This window comes from Nipponia nippon, unplaced genomic scaffold, assembly GCF_047370975.1.
Source record: "Nipponia nippon isolate SJK-2023a ecotype South Korea unplaced genomic scaffold, ASM4737097v1 scaffold_5, whole genome shotgun sequence".
In the NCBI taxonomy this organism is placed as follows: Eukaryota; Metazoa; Chordata; class Aves; order Pelecaniformes; family Threskiornithidae; genus Nipponia; species Nipponia nippon.
In genome coordinates this window covers 13241624-13256501 of record NW_028262369.1, presented here as the reverse complement: position 1 = coordinate 13256501, position 14878 = coordinate 13241624, and the positions used below count along the sequence as shown (strand labels likewise).

General features: G+C 38.6%; 1 protein-coding gene across 6 annotated transcripts in view; it reads left to right on the top strand.

Annotated features, from left to right (window-relative positions):
* MAD1L1 (mitotic arrest deficient 1 like 1) overlaps positions 1-14878 on the top strand; it is a 385042-nt gene that overhangs the window by 67761 nt on the left and 302403 nt on the right. The gene's annotated exons all lie outside the window — the stretch shown is intronic.

Sequence of the window (14878 nt, the reverse complement as noted above, 5' to 3'; positions counted from 1 at the left end):
GCAGAGACGGCTGCCTGTAAGGTGACCTGCTTAATAACAGCTGTTTAAAAAGGGTTGTATTTTTCTCCTGACACACGTTTTGTGACTGAGCAGGTTAAGACCATAATTGATTTTTCTTAAACCCTCTTTTTCGTAATGACGAGGCAGCTAAAGAGAGACATTTTGGTATGGAGAATTTCATTTTGTGTCTTCCAAAGTTGAATCCATTGATTTTTTTTTTTTTCTGAGGATTAACAGGCTTGGTGGTGTGCTAATTATAAAGAACTTTGTGGCAGAAAATTGCAAAGGAGAGACTATTGCAGTGGGTGGACTCAAATGTACTCTGTATTTTTGAACTAAATTCCTTTGGCTTTGACTCATATCTTAAATGTTGAGTTCGTTTCTCTTTGGCTCTAAATTGCCAATTCAGCTGCAGACCAAAATGTCTGCACAGCTTCCTTCATCAGATCTAGGTTGCGGTCTCATTAGGAAATTCAGACATTTGTTATCTATTCCAAGCAAGAGCATTAGAAATGTCAAGAAGGGACGGATACATGGACAGAATTGAGAGGGGGAAAATTCAGGCATCGAAGAAAAAAAAAAAAGGTTTGATCCTTCAGATATGCTTATGATTGGGATTGAATGAGTTTGATTTCACTTAATCCTTGCACTGCCTCTCTCCTCTGAATCTACCTCTTGATAATTTTTGGTCAATTTTTCCTCTTCTTTGGCACCTTCACCTCCTCCCCTTTTGCATCCCTTGTGTGCATCCCTCGCTTCTCCAGGGCAATTAAAGAGTTTCTGGTTTCCTCTCTGGGGGCCTCAGTACTGCCTCTGCCATCAGGATCCACCTGCTCTGTGTGGCAGAAAAGGAAGCTAAAGTGACTAGACATTGGAGCTGAGCTAAGTGCCAGCAACCAAAATTAATCTCCAGTTTTAACTGTTGACTTTTAAAAATCAGTTTCTTTCCTTAAAAGTAGGTGCTGAATACTGCCAAGTCTTAGGATCAAATATATGGCTTTATTAGACGTCAAATATAATTCTGTTGTTTTAAAAAAAAAAAAAAAAGGGCTACAGAACTTCTGCAGTAGCTCATGTGTGCTTACCTGTTAGAGATTGAAATGTTACTTTTGAAGTTAACTTTTATTGTTTTACAGAAAGGGGGGAAAACCACTAATATAGGAAGCCATGAAAATGCTGTTCTGTTTATTCTGATTATTGCATTGGAAAATTTCTGGAGGAGGATACATAGAATTAGGTCTATTAATTGCTTCTACCCAGAATAGCAATTTATAAAATGTAATAAACAATAAAATTAGATCAATCCCCCAAACAATAACTTGTATTTCTTGAAGTGGTGTCTAGGCCAGACACAGAATCCTTAGGAACCAGTAAGTAAAATGTCATCTGCACAGATATGTCCTTTATTTACTAGAAGATGCCTGGGTCCATGTGTGCAGACCTTGCTCGCTTAGATCTAACAAGAGAGGTTTTCCAATTGAATGGACTTTCTTTTTTTTTTTTTTTTTAAACAGGCTTATGAAACTATTTTTTATGTGAAAATGTTATACTATTCAGTCACTGGAGTAGGCGTGCTGTAAGACTGACATTCAAACAGTGCTCCCACTAGTGAATTGGATTTTCTTTGCCCTCATCTAAGTATTCACATCTGATTTGTTTCAGGAAAGTGGGAGTGGGACGAGTGTGTGTTTTGCTCAAGCTGTTTAACCAAAGTAGTTGAGTACTTGTGCGTTCCTCCTAAAAGCTTCTGGTGCCTCAGTATTGCAGTAGTACTTAGTGCCGAAGACCCATGAAAGATGACGAAAATGAAACGTTTCTGGTTTTCTGCATGAGAGCTTGCTGAAACGATGTTGGGTACATCATATGTCTTAGAAGACTTGTATCTGTCTTAATGATCACCCTTCACTTTCATTGGAAAAACACTTGATCCCACAAAATGAGGAAAGGCCCTGTACATCATATGGCTGTACGCTGGCTCTCTTCTGTACTTTAGCTTGTTTTCCTTAGTATTGTGTTATAAAGACATTAAACTTCATCTCTGGGGTAGCTAATTTACTGTTTGGCTCCTTATTACCTTGAGTCCATCAGAGACAAGAGGGATCTCATTGTTTCAGTTGCTTAACAAAAACACAAAGTGGTTATTATCTTAATTAGTTTGGAATGTAATTTAATTCAAGATGTAACAAGTGTGTATAAAAAGAGGTGGCAGGGGAAAACAGGAAGGACTGATAGGCCTAGCTGAGTAGACTGTAGTAAGTACATCTAGATGGTTTTTGGTTGTCGAACTGAGTGTTGAAATCCCTTATCTGGCAAAAGCTCTTTTATAGACGGGACAGCTGAGACAGAGTTTAAATAGGGTTAAATAAGCTGGGTTTACAGCTTTGACCAAGCAGTACTGAATTGGTTTTCATTTTGCATCACAGAATGATACAGTTCTTAATAAAGTGCTCAGTAAGCATTGACATATTTATTGTATTGGTATCTGTTTCCCTTAGGTTGAGAGAGTGATGGATAATAATAGAAGCAATGGCTAAATTCAGTCATTCTTCTCTGGAGAGTTGTTGCTTTGTGTCTTTTGCTTTGTAATAGACTCTTTCTTATGCTTGTGTTTTGAGCCGAGTTTGTTTGCACCTCTTCTGAGCCCGAGGCCCAACTCCCAAGAGATTGTTGGATTTCATTAATCCTGCATAGTTAATTCAGGTTATTTTTATTCCTTTTTAATCTCTCTCACATGACTGAAGAAGTCCAGAACTGATTCCTTGCCAAATGATTCTAAAGGTGGTTTACGATAAAAGAACAATTTGGTATTTCTCCTTTCTTTTCCCTTCAAAGGGACAGATATGAAAGCCTTATACAGAATTAAGCCTCTGTTTCCGTTTTTGGGTAAATAACAATACAGGAGGTATGTACGTAATGTCTTTGTGTATTCCCTAGCCGTTTGCAGTAGCTCAGCTGCATCAAAAGTTGGCATATAGCAGACCAAGTCCAGTGTGGATTGGATCAATGCAGTGCAGAAGTGAAGTTGGTAGAGTTCGATGTAAATATGGTTCTCTCTCCATAACAATTAAAAATGCATTTTTTTTCTGAAGATCCAGATTGCAGCTGTGCTTAAATACATTAGATTAGGTCTCCAATTCATCAGTTGTCCAGTACTTGGAACAGATTGGTGCTAGTTAACTTCTTTACAGTGATGAAGGATTTTTCATCAGACCTTTCAGATGTAAGATGCGCAATATTGCTATGTCTGTGTCCCTCATGCCTTTGAGTAATGTTTGTTTATATCAGATGTTTTCTTGTTTGTGTGCATTGCTGGCATATAATTGCTACACAGAGACGTCAGACTCACCCTCATTTTTTTCTTCTAATGGAGTGCGACTGCTACAATTGGCTGTTCAGTCCTCCGCTGTTAATATCACGCACTGAGGAAAACTTAGGGTGTTGTCTAGTGTTGAGGTTCATTTATTTATTTATTCCAGGATTGTAAACAGATTTGCTTCCTGTGTGGGAGTAGAGCGAGGCACCTGCTTGATTGATTCGTTGCTTGCAGGGACACAGAACCAGGGGGATCTATCGATTCCCTGCCGCTAGCTGAACCCAGTTTGTCATATACTTAATTGCTCTTTAACAGACTTCACTTTACCCAATCTAACTTTAGAAAGAATGTTCTCTGAATTCGCAGCAGTATTTAAGACGGGTGTATTATGGCAGACTTTTTGCTACTTTTGACTGTTTCAGAGACGAAGCAGGTACTAATGCTGTGCCAGGTCTCCATGTTGTCCATTTGTCCATCTGATTTTCCTGTCTTTAGATTCCAAATGGTTCCTTCAGACTGGTCTTTCCAGCCTGAAATGCACCATTTTTCCTGCTCTGACATCTTCTGAACAGGCTCCTCTTCGTTCTCATTCTTTGATTTTTTTTTTTTTTTTTTTTTGGTGGTGTGTCTGTGTACACACATCTGCTACAGATTTAGCTACTTCTGTCCAGTTACTTTTGGCGAAGTCCCAGATTTGCAGTGTCTGTTTTGTCCAGTGTTGTTGGTGACAATTTTGGGATTATCTCTTTCTTCCTGTCTTTATGGACATTTTAGGTACCTCATATGGAAACTCATTAGATCTGATTTGTGTAAGCGTTCGTTGTACTTAGGCTTCGATCTTCATTTTTCCAGAGCTAGGATTTTGTTTATGATGACCTGGAAAGACTATGAATGAACATCTTTGTGTACTTTGTGAACCACCTTGTGAAAGGTGTATAAATAAGGTCTAAAGAATGGTAACTTTTTTGCTACTTGACTGGCAGCCCCCACCCCCCAATTTATCCTACATTTAAAAATACTGTTTCTGGGTTTAGTGAAGAACTTTGATATGATAAATGATTATAAGGCCGAAGGAGTACTGAGTGTGTACCAAAAGAAACAGCATTGCTTTGTGTGTCTGCTTTGTGCCAGAGTGAAATAATTAACACTATATCTTGAGTTTAAACTGTATGATAATCTTCTTGTAGTGACTCAACATAGTCATCTGATAATTTTAAAATATTATTAACAGATGACTGTTCAGAGGAATTGCTGTAAAGGCTTGTCTAATTACTTTTTGTTCAATGCATTGGGGAGTCAACTGAGTTGTTGCAGTTCCCTTGCTGCCTCACCTCTGGCATGGTGACATCCTAAACTATTCCTGTGGTGTCAGCAGTGACTTCATGACTGTGGCCTCAGTTTCTCTCATGTCATAATTTCACTCCTTGCTAGCCTTCAAGCCCTTCATGGTAGCAAAGATCTGCTTCAAGGCATATCAAATTTTTCAACAATCTTGAAAACTGCTTTTGTCAACTGTAAGTTTTTTTTGGTGTTTTTTTCTTTTTTACAGCATTCACCTGGTATTATTTTCCATTTTCAAGTCACCTTTAGACAAGTACAGAGTAGACTGTTGTGACTGACTATGGGCTGCTTCTCCTTTCTCCTACCCCCAGGTGCAATGTGAGCTAGGTGTGTATTATCATATTCTTGATTGCATGCATCCTTTGTGCTGGCGCTAGTTGATGGGAAGAATAAAGTAGTTTGTTAGATAAAATTCCAACTTTTTATCTGCCAAACTCAATCCAGCCTTGGGCATTATGGATAAAGCAGTTTGGAAAACAGGAAGATATGTGCTTTTTTTTTTTTCCCCTCTCTAAAAGGCTCCTGCTGAGGTTGGTAGAAGGGCATTCTAACAATAGCCTGTTCTGTAGGAGGTGAATTTGTGTTATGCTATCTATATTTCAGTAGAGAAAGATAGGATTGAATAGTCATAAGACTAAAATGCACCGTAGAAAGATCCATTAGTTAGAAATAGCCTTTGAAGCACACAGCATCTGCCATAGAGGCTGAGGAAGAAGCCAGTGAATAGCTGCAGCTTGTCACCCATTTATTTTCATGTGGAAACACAGTGATTTGGAAACATACGATTTCTTTTACGTGGAAAACTGACAATTTCCACCAGCATCCTGACCCCCCTGGATGTGCTGCGATCCCTTCCTGATGCTTCCCACTTCAGATACAGTCCTCCAGGAGGAGAATTTCTTAGCAGTAAATGAATTTGCTAATGAGCTTTCCTCCCAAAACAGTGAGGAGATGCCAAGTGACATGTTGGGAAGTGCCAAGCAGGAGGGAAATGGCTCTTCTGTGCCGACTGTCATAAACAGGATGTGGTTTGTTTACAGTCCTTACTTGATCTCTGTAGTCCCCCTGTCAGGGCTGCGCATGGATGAGACTCCCACAATGGCCTGGAGAAATAGGAGGTTTCGGAGCCAATATCAAATATTGTGTCAGAGGAGAAAGTGGCTTCGGGCGAAGGAGCAAACAAAATTGAGCAGTGCATCTTGGATTCTTCTGTGCTTTTCTGAGGTATTTATCATTATGACTGCGCAGCTGCGTTGCAGTTGACTGCAGAGCAGAGGGAATTTAATAAACTGTGGGCATAACTGTTGGGTGACTAATTTTAAGAGGAGATCCATTGAAAAGCCTTTGTAGTGGAATAGCTTTGGAATAGTGACAACAGTTTAAGAGGTACATTAGAAGAATACAGTCTTGCAAGTTGTAGAAAGAATAAAATAGAATAGTTCATCTGGAAGGGGCTTACAATGATCATCTAGTCCAACTGCCAAGAAAACAACTGCATTTTTTTTTTCCTATCACCTCAAAAAGTCCAAATAAAATACTTGGCAGTGGTTGGACCGGCCCTTAGCACTGTCCTGAGGGGATTCTGCTGATGGTCTCCAATCTCTTTGGTACTGTTGCTGCCCAAGTATAGCATGGGGTTAGTGTTACAAAGCATTATCAGAGCTGCGTGAAGAAAAGCAAAGAACCTTTGGCTCTCGCTATTGGTACTCTCGACATCTATGGCTGCTGAACTCATGTACCATAAAATGCTCCATATACAGTAACATGGTGATGATCTGCTGTTGTTGTAAGTGAAACTGCCCCTTGGAGTAACAGAGAGAGAATACACCTGAGGTTCAGTGGCTGTCGGTATGGCACATGCTTCTCCTGTATGAAAGACACTGTGAACAGTCTAATTAGGCCAAGTTTTATTCTCTTAGGCTTTACTGCCAATAAAAAGTTCCTCGCTAGAAAAATGAAATTGAGCCATAGCCCAGAGAAATGTGATTTGCATTAGAGCAGATTGTGAACATAAGGTAAATTCTTAAGGATCAAAGTAATTTAGAGACTGAAGTTTTACAGAAATTCTGTGGTAGTTAAACATTTTGGGACTGTCTCTCATAGTTTTCTAAGAAAAGGCTCTGATGATTGGGAGTTGTTGTTCTCTGTTTTTCTACATATATGGACCTCTTCCTGTATATGCCCTTATACAACATGAATAATTCAGTGCTTGTAAATAGACAGGGAAAAGTGTTGAGATGGTAAGTCATGGGTTTCTTTGTTGATAGTCACATATTTTAGTTGTTGAGGTGTTAAAAAAAAAAAAAAAGAGGTTAAAGTAACACTGCACCATCCTGGGAGTGTGTGTGTGTTCACTTGTTTATCTGCTCATCTCGAATATTTCATTGCGTTTTAGAATCAGTTCCTTAATTCCTTGTCAGTGAGTTACCAGCTCAAGTTTACCCGAAGGGCTTAGGGACATGTAGGCTGCGTTGTCTTTTTCGGGTTTGCAAAGACTGCTAATGTTCCCTACAAGCAGCTTGCTTTTTCAGACAGCCTACTACTGCTTTGGCTGGTTTTGGTAATGTATTAGTATTCTGAGTTTTCTGTTTGCCACCCATGAAGCTGACAACTGAAAAGGCTAATTGGGATAAGGAGTAGGGAGGAAGAGAAAATATCAAAACTCAGACAATAAATTAAATGAATTTGTTTGGTGGATGAGTTGTGTTGTGAAGCGAGGCTATTTGTGTACCATTTCTCATTTTGAAATCAAGAAACAACTTGCTTTCAGAATAGGAATAAATCATTCATATAGAGTTTATCTAAACTCCCAGTGGCTGCAGACTTTTTTTAAGGATTTGTGGAGGGATTTAGTGGTGTAGCCTGACTCGCCATGTTCTGTCTGACTGAGGATATGAGAACTGATGACTGAAAGCTGCCATACGTCGGTATGATTTTGTTTTTAAGTCACCGCTCATTATTGGGAAAATAGTGTGAGGAGTCACTGCTTATATAATTTGTAGAATTAAAAAGCAAATGTCATTTACAAACTGAGGCTACGATGCAGGATTGAAGATAATTTCAGAAAGCAAAGTCATGCCTTAAGTATGAACAGACACTGAGGGTTTCTAATACAAACTGAAAGGGTGATCGTAGCAAGCCAGCACTTCCTAATCTCACAAGAGCAAATAGGTGTTGTATTTAACCCTTAAATCTGCGAGTCTGAAGGTATTTGTGTTTCCCATTGTACCTTGCTATTGTGCTTTCCCCTCCTCATCTGGAGGAAAAAAAGTGGTTTGGTAAGAGAAAAGTTACGCAAAATAAAACCCTACAAAAGTGCAACCATCAGCCCAGGATGAAGCAATCCTTCATTATACAAACACCATTTAGCCATAAGAAATACAGAGTTCACCTCTTTGTACAGATAATATGTGGGTTTGCAGTCTAGGGAGCGGAACATGAATCCAGCTGTTTGTATTATGATTATTACTTCTTTTTGATTATAGGCTGCTCATGTCTAGGAGAACAGCCAAGCTGAGGAATGGGTGTGCATTGTGCTGGGAAATCGTGTTCGGTACTTTGTCCCAGGCAAAAGGAAGGTGACAGAAATACTAATGGAAAAAAGGGAAAAAACTGAAGGGAATGAGAAATGTTCTCCTAGCAGCATCCAGGAAGCTAGAACTTGATGGTGTGGTCTGGAAACCCTTTTTTTAGCACACTAAAATTTTCAAGGGCTTCTCGTTATTTAGTTTTTAAGATGCTGTATTTATAACATGCAATGTATAAAAGACCTAGCTGATCAGAGGGTGTTGGGAGATCCAGGAACTATTGTGTCATCAATATATTCTGCAAATAAGTTTCATTGACTTATTAATAAACCATATGTGGGAGAATGTGGGAGGTGTCACTTTCTGAAAAAAGTGCTGTGTACTGCAGCTTCTCAGAGCCTAGTATGGGAGCTCTCAAAAACTATATGCTACAGTCCTGTGTCTGTACCCTGTACATTGTCCTACTGACGTGTCGATGTGCCATGTCCAATTTACTATATGCTTTTTTATCAGTGGTGCAACATGTGCACTGGGGATCTGATGACATCTCTCACAAGCATCAAAATTACCTACATGTGCTGCACAACACGTGCTTTGACTCATTTGTCTGTATCTCATGGGTCTCTGGGTCAGATAGCAGCCTAGTCTGTCGTTTCTCCCCAAAGTGCTGTTTCAGACGCAGGCAATGAGCTGGAGGAATTGTTGCAGATGTGGCATCTTGCTTTTCAGCCTTCTTTCTCAGAAGCTTGTGGTGTCTTCCTGATATTTATTTTGATCCTGTTACATGAAGGTAGAGCAGCCCACGTAGGAAATGGGCACTCTGGGGGAGCTGTCTGCTGCTGTCAGGAGTCTTCGTTCAGCCCAGGCTCCATCGTGGGAGACGTGGGATGATACAGGATTTGTTTGGGCAGATTTAACATCTCCTAAGGGGTTACTTACATAGGTATGGGGAATGTGGAGGTACAGACTTCACCTGTACCTCCTGAAATGACTCTAGTTGCAATTCCTAGGGTCATATGACCTGAAAATGTGCATTTCAAACAGATGTGCAAGTACATGATTTTATTCACCATTAAGTCAATGGAGACTAGTGGATGCAGCTCTCCTCCACATTGGTTTGATCTTACCATTGTGATTTGTACCTTGAAAGGATTAACCAGTCTCTTCCCTTAAATAACTTCTCCTCTGAAGTAATGAAAATTTTAGCATTGTCAGAGATGAAGCATCATGACATTACACCCTGCGAGCATCAGAGACCCCGTGGTCCTTGATGAAAAGTGAGCATTCTAGAAGTCCTCACAGAGAACACTGGAAAGACACTGGTGAGGGCCTCAAATTTTTTAAAGAAGATCACAAGCGAAAAAACAGCCCACAGCAGTGCTTACTCCATCATCCATTTTAGACATAGGACTTTTCTCAAGGTTGCTACAAGTGAGAAACATCTTTAACATGGACAGTCCGTAGAACACAAGGTAATCCATGTGACTTGTAAACTGGCTCTCCCCATACACCTCAAACCTAGATACCAAAAGTGGCTTTTGGAAATTAATATTTTTAACTCTAATATAGAAGTGAGCGTGTTCCTTCATGGCACTCCAGCTGTCGGGTTATGTGGAAAATGGCCAGGCAGAAAGTCAGTGGATGGTGTAACAGCTGAGCTAGATTTGTGCAATTTTTCACATTATAAGAATGTGTGTATTGAAGCTTGTCAGATTTTCTGTTTCTACAGTATTTCCAGTTTGGATTTTTTTTTTTTGTTAATGTTCTGTTAGATTGTGTTTTTTTCATGATTTTACGCTGATAGGTTGGGCTTTTTTTTTTGGTGTTGTATTTTTTGCTTTTGAGGAAATAAATACTAGTTTTGTGGAACTGTCTTTGATACATTTTTCATGATGGCTTAATAATAGAACTACCATGAAAGCCTGCTTCCCAACAATGCAGTGTGATTTTCATACAAGGGGCGGGGGGGGACGACGGGGACACATGACACGACCCCCAAACATTTTGAAGTTTCATTAAAATTTAAAGAAATATTATATTAAATTCTCCTTGGCATTTCTAGAAAATATTCCGTATTTTTTTTTCTGACATAGTACACATAGCATTTAAAAAAAAAAAAAAGGCATTTAAAAAAAAAAAAAAGAAAAAAAGCTTTCTAAATCAGCAGACTGCTTCTCTTCTCCGCAGGGACTGATCAAGACACCAGGAGGCAGGCCTGACCAAGCACCCCGAGTGATTATCACGTGTGGGATGCAGTCTTAATGTTCTTCTGTACACTAACTCTCTGCACCTGTGCTTTCCATTTCCTGAGAGAATATTCTTCCTTTCTGTAATTGGGGTTTTGCGGAACATTCTGCGTTGTTATGTACAGGCAGGTACTGCTCAGCAACGTGTAACTTGGTCATGACTGCTATGGAAATGAAGGAACTGGAAAGAATCTCTTGGATTCTGGACGAGACCCTAAATTTGTAGGGATCATGTCATATGCTTTTAATCGACTTATTGGGGTTTTGAATGTTGTATTTCATCCTCTGATCTGTACTTGAGGGAATGACCAATATGGCTGTGTCACAATCCATGACATATTTAACTTTTGATATATCCCCAAATGACTATAGCTACATTTTTTTCTGGAGTAGAACAGTTGGCCTATTGTTGATTTAATTTGATTACCTATAATGAAAGCTTCAGTAAAATATTTAAAGTTATATACACAGTACTGTAGCCAAGAACTGACTTATGGGGTAGCTTCTGCCAGATCCTTGAATTTTTATCCTAGGCAATATTACCATAAATTCTGTTTAGTCATAGAATTTTCTCTCAGTTCTGCTGCTTATGATTTACTTCAATGTCTTCTTCTGCCAATCCCAGCTAAAAATATCTGATGCCAAAATATTTTGCTTTATAATTTAATGATGTCTTCCTTTTTTTAATCTTCTCGTATGCTGTGATGTTGTACCTGAACCTGAGCTGAATTTTGGAGCTCTTAGGAAATACTTGTTACAGCTTCTGTCCTGTGTAAGGGGCTGCAATGGGATTGCTTTTGATAGCAGTGGTTGAAAATGACCTAAATGTGGTTCTCTGTTTGCTTTCAGTACACCTGACTTTTCCCTAATCTTTTCTGTTACCTATTCAATACCAGGCTCCACCTCCTGATGTTGCTGGAAAATTGATTGCTCACATAGGTGGTATTCCAGTTTATCTTCCTCATATACAAGTAGAGCACTCTATAGAGCCTATATAAAGAAGTATTTTTCTCATCCCTGGTAAAATTATCATTATATATACAACTGTTTGTTTTATCCTGTTTCCATATGCTGTATGCTTTCAATGTTTTCTGAAGATAACTCTTGATCTTGTCTTTTTTCTTCCTTTTTTTTTTCTTTCACTGCACTTACTGTTACCAGTCTTCTGCATTTCCATTTTCTTTGTATTAAGCAAGCTTTCCTGCCTACGGTTCTTTTACCTCCCTACTTAGCTTCATTGATTTATTGTGCCATTTTAGCATGTTTGATTTTACAGGAAAGAAGGCTGATTTGTAGCCTCCCCAGCTGTACGTTAAAAACTTTTCATGCACTTTTTTGCTTTACCATGAATCCCAGACAAATTGTCTTTTAAGAGTTAAAGATTTAAAGAGCAAGCTTAAAATTCTTATTTGAAGTCCATGTTTGCATGACTTCTCTATGTGCCTTCTGTGCATATCTGTGTAGTCTCTTACCTAAATCTTATTTATTGCAAGTTCATTAATTCTTCAGCAGCTAAACTGCATGGCATTTGATTTTCATAGAAATCTACTTTTTATTAAAATGGATGGTTCACTTGGCACTTGTGACCCATATGTGGCATTTAGGAACAGTTTAACAGTTTAGCTGATGCTTTTTGCTTCTTGATGAACTTACAGCCAAGGGCAGGAATGAGTTGCAAGCCATATGAATTAATTCAGTAGTCCACTCCCTGCAGCTTTTTCCCTGGGCTTCACAAATGCTTGTGATTGTCACACGTTGGGCTTATATTATCTCATCTGATGGATATGTGCACGGGCTTCATATCATGTAAGGGGGGATGCTGCTGAGTAATGGCTACCTTATGGCTGTGCCATAAGACTCTTCAGTGCTTTGGACGTGTATCTGCAGTGTGACAAGATGTCCTGAGCAGGCAGGACAGACAGACATTTCCTGCCTTCAGGTGCTTTGTACAGGTTACTGAGGCCTGTGCTCGCCAAGAGATTGTGCAATGCAAAATAAGCACAATTGCTAGTGTTAATCAGGGAACTCCAAAATATCACCTGCTGGGAGGGGTGGTGTCCAGAGACAAGGAATGGACAGTCCGGCGTTCCAAGTAAGGCAGCGCTTCACTGATGTTTAATGAAGTATATGGGATTTTGCTGAGAAGGCTTGATATGGTTTAACGGGACAAATACTAGACCCTGTCAAAAAGCACAGTCGTAGAAGATATAAAAATATGCAACTGGCATTGAGGATAACTTAGAGTTTTATGGAATCTCTTATTTGAATGAAGACAGCGATGCAAGTTAAGGTCTTGCGTTTTCTGAGGTTTGAGATTTGCAATAATCATTTTAGTGACATGATTTTGCTTGTGTTCTTATAGTTGTGGTTTTATTTCATACCATATGCTGGCTTTGATTATATGTATGAAGGAAAAACAAATGTTTTTAGATAACCTGGATGACTTTGATATGAAAATATTTAATTACAGAAAATAACTTTTGCAAAAGCAGGTGGCTTTAAAACTGTTTATATTCTAACTGCACTGTATGGTCATAAATGCAATACTGAAGTAAAAACACAGATCAGATTTTGGACTTGTTTCCAAGCCTAGAGGGTCATATCTTGTTTATAAGTTTTGAATACTAAACATAATGGTATTGCTGGAGATGAGTTCTAGCTCCCAAGTTACAGTAGCATGAAATAAACAGACTTTTATTACTGGCAATCAATGAATACATTTTGTTTTGTATTAAATCTGACTTAGTTGAAGATAAACCTGAAATGAGCTTCTCCTTGATCAGCTTCTGCTGCTTTTATGCTTTTCCTGTGTTTGTTAGTAGATAAAGGAAGACAAGTGATGTGTAATATTGTCTCCGGGTAGCGTGGGTTTCAGTCCAAAGAAGAACTGGACCACTTGTGTGTTTGGGTTTAAACTGGATAAGATGATTGAGCATGTGCTTAAATGTCTCTGAACTCGAGGCCTGAGATTTCCCAGGTCTCTGGGAAAAGTACTTTTTAGGGTTAAGGGTGTCAAATATTGCAAAGACCTTTTAGCAGCTCTTATCAGAAAGACCAAACAAGTAGTTTCATGAGCAATGAAAAAGCTTTAAGTTCCTATGGATTTCTCAGTCTTGGTTAATGAGCTTTCTTTAAACTGAATTGTGCTTAATTTTTCTGTTGATTCTTTGTTAGCCTGGAAAACCACCATCCTTTTCTCCTCGTTGCTCTTTTCCTACGGAGTATTTTGGATAGCAGCATGTGAGCTGCTGTATTCAACAGGAGTGACTAGATCGGGGACTAAAGAATTAAGGGTGAATTTGTGAATTCTCAGTTGTCCCCTCACCAGCTGCTTGTTTTCACAAAACTTGTAGGAAGAGAATTATCCTCAAGACGTCTACTGTCTATTGTATGTAGATTAAACTGGCCAGCAGGTATTATAGGGGAGGAAATAGATGCACAGAATGGTTCTCTACCCTTAATTTTAAATAATAATGATGAAAAAAACCCCTAAAAACATGGGGCTTGCATCCAGAGGTGCTTATAGTTACGTTACCTTTTTTTTTTAATTAGAATAGTTTAGAACTTATATCCATTGCATACAAAGTGGTATGGTAACATTAAATTTTCTTTTCCTTTCAGAAGATGATAGAAAGACAGTGTTGTGTGTATGCACATGCTAGGAGGAATTTGCATTGTGATTTCCAAATCCATGTCATATTTTGATGAAGCATCATTAACGGGTTATGACTCTATTAAAAAGACACCAATATTTTTTGTGAATGCTGTGTCTTTGCTTTTATCAAAGATTTTTCGTCACACTGACTTTGACCAGAACCTTTTATATGATCTTTTTAATCTGTTTGCGAATGAATTACTCATGGTACATTTGGATATTATATTTTCATGACCTCTGATGAATTAAGAGCCGCCATTGTCTACTGTATCAGTGATTTTATAGAGGTACTTCTGCTTGCTGCTTTGATTGGATGCACCTTTGAATCAGTCATCATTATTATGCATTCTGAATAATAAATCTTAATTCTCTAATTACACATTTACTTGCTACTCTAAATTGTCTCATATTTACCTGATGCCATGTAATTACGAAATTACAGAATTTACACAATAGATGTTGTATTTTTAATGTTTCCTAGGTGGGAAAATATAATAGGAAATGGCTTAATAGGTATATTTAAATTTCCAAAGTATTTTCACCAGTACTGACTTAAGAAACCTTACCTAATTTTAAATAAAGAGAATTCCACTTGTGCATTTACTTCCTTACAAGAACCGTGAAACGGGGAGTACAGCACTACCAGAATGAATGTTAAAGTCTGGACAGATACTTGGGCCTCCTCTCTGAGCCTTCTCCTTAATGCACAATAATATTTGGTTAAAGAATCCTTATTAAATGATTCTTAGCTGACATCCTTGTTTTCTATAGCTCTGTTGAACCTAAATATTAATTA